The following is a 2543-nucleotide window of genomic DNA, read 5'->3' on the forward strand; positions in this document are numbered from 1 at the left end:
CGTTAAACTCTGGTTCAGAACATCTTCTATCTTACGCTGTCTATTATTTGGTTCTTGTTGATCATTATCAAAGAAAGCAGCAGTGTAAGTAACAACAAATGGCAGTCTCTTGCCATCGTTTTGCTAATGAGACGATTCCTCTCTTATTTTTTAAAATTGTAAGCAGCGGTAGTGCGTACAAAAGCAAGCCGTGCCGCGAGCAGCGACAGGCCGTAAACACTAATTATCATCATGTGAGAAACAATGCACAACACAGTACAGTAATGGATTTTCAGCTTAGTGTGACGTAAACACCTATAACAAAGAGAACGACACTTATCAGATCAAAGGAAAATAAGCAAAAAATTCAAACCAGATGAAGCACGTAAAAAAGGAAGGGTACCCTTGTAAATATGGACGGAGCGCCTGACGCATAGCAATGGCTACCTGGTAAAGCTTAACTGCTAAGTTTACGACTTGAACCAAACTACTGTAGCTGTATCGTCATTCATTCGACCTAAATTGTGTCTCATATTACAATGGACCAACTTTGTTTCGATTTGGAGGTGCGGCCTAAAACTTTTCTCTCCCCTCAAATTTCGAGTCTCAAATTTCAGGGAAAATTTTTTTCCTCGATTTCGAGTCTCATTTTTCAGGTGCGGCTTAGATTCAAGTGCGGCTTAGATTCAAGTAAATACGGTACCCATTTTTCTTAAAAACCAACTGTGAGTAACCGAGTTGTTCTTTTAAGAAAATTGGCTTGTGTACTTTATTAGTTCTATCCACAAAGGTTTTAATTATAACTAAATAATTGAGTTCTCCTTAATTATCCATATCCAGGTAGATGGGGGCAAAACATTAGCAAACAGTTTGATACATCAACAGTGACCCTAAACTCAGAAGTTTTAACTGAAATAAACACTGGCTGTGAAAGCCTTCATTGGTTTGTTGTCCTGTGTTATGGAATTATTTTCTGGAGCAATGCATCTAAAGTAAATAATTTATTCAGCAGAAGCAAGCATACAGAACATTGCATAGCAGGTAATTGCAAATTCTGCATGGCTCCCTTTAAGGAGTTTTGAATTCTTACTCTTACTTTCCAGTACATTTATTCATAAGGGTTTTTGTTGCTGATAATAAAATCAGTTTCAATAGAACTGTTGTTTGCACAATTGCAATAACAATACAAGATATACAATTAATTCTCTAGGGTTCTGGGTGAAGTGCAAATGCAGTCAGCAAACTACAATGTAACATGAAATTGGGAGTCCCTACCATCTGAAAGAAAATTATAAACCTGCCCAGTTAGTTACTCCTACAAATCATCAGGTTACTTAGATACAGGAACTGAAAATTCCTATTAGTTACGTGGCAAGTGGCATTGCTCACTGTAATACTGCATGACAAGTAGTAGTATATACTTATCAGCCAGAACATTATGATCACCTACCTAATAGCCGGTGTGTCCACCTTTGGCATGGATAAAAGCGGTGATGCGTCATGGCATGAGGGGCCAATGAGCTTTGATGCCAAGTTCAATCCTATCCTAGATGTGTTTGATAGCGTTCAGACCTGGCGAGTTGGGGACCAGCACATCAATTGGAATTCACCACCATGTTCCTCGAACCATCCATCACACTCAGTCTTGTGACATAGTGTATTATCTTGTTGAAAAATGCAACTGCCGTCAGGAAAATTGTATCACGAAGGGGTCTGCAACCAGTGTACGGCACTCCTTGGCCATCATGGTGCCTTGCATGACTTCCACTAGACCCATCGATGCCCACATGAATGTTCCCCAGAGCATAATGGAGCCACCGCTAACTTGTCTCAGTCCCGCAGTACTCCTGTGCCCCTGGAAGACTAGGGATTTGCGCCCTCCCATCAGCACAATGAAGAAGGCATCAGAATTCATCAGACCATGCAATGCTCTGCCACTGCGCCAACGTCCAGTGCTGACAGTCACTTGTTCATTTCAGTCGTAGTTGAATGGGAAAGGCACATGCACCATGTGTGTGACTGACTTGCAGTCTTTCCGTTCCAGGTGACACTGCTATTGCCTGGACAGGTTTGTATCGTTAGAAGGTTGGTGGTCATGATGTTCTGGCTGATTAGTGTTTCGTAAACAGGTTTATGTTGCTATAGATGTAGGTATTTATTTTCTGTGAAATATGACAATACAGTCAAGGAAATATCAAAAGAAGGTGCCAGTTGAAGATAAACAGCAGTTGTTTGGTATAAATGAGGAAGCAGTAGTTTCTTTTTTTGTTTTCCCCCTCAAAGTATCAACTTTTCTTCTAATTTACTACATCGTAGTTATCTGGCATGAGTGCAATTTATATTAAGAAGTACAGTGATAGTTTATTGTTAATATAGTGACCAGATTAAGTTTCTACAAGTTGATTGTCTTTTGTTGGTGTATACTTGGACTAGGTCCACATCCAAGAAGATTCTCCTTGATGGGCTCTATGGAACACAATGAATGAATGGATGAAAAATGAAAATCTGATGGCAAAGTGATTTAATTCAATTACTTTTGTGAGACAGGTGGGGTAAGGAATTGG

At 39.8% G+C, this 2543-nt stretch overlaps 1 long non-coding RNA gene across 1 annotated transcript; it reads left to right on the forward strand.

Annotated features, from left to right (window-relative positions):
* The first annotated feature begins 449 nt into the window (after positions 1-449).
* Positions 450-2543, forward strand: LOC126162343 (uncharacterized). The gene is made up of 3 exons (XR_007535066.1): positions 450-704; positions 820-1020; positions 2413-2543. It is a non-coding gene; the product is annotated as an uncharacterized LOC126162343 (long non-coding RNA).

Source organism: Schistocerca cancellata, chromosome 2 (genome assembly GCF_023864275.1).
Source record: "Schistocerca cancellata isolate TAMUIC-IGC-003103 chromosome 2, iqSchCanc2.1, whole genome shotgun sequence".
In the NCBI taxonomy this organism is placed as follows: Eukaryota; Metazoa; Arthropoda; class Insecta; order Orthoptera; family Acrididae; genus Schistocerca; species Schistocerca cancellata.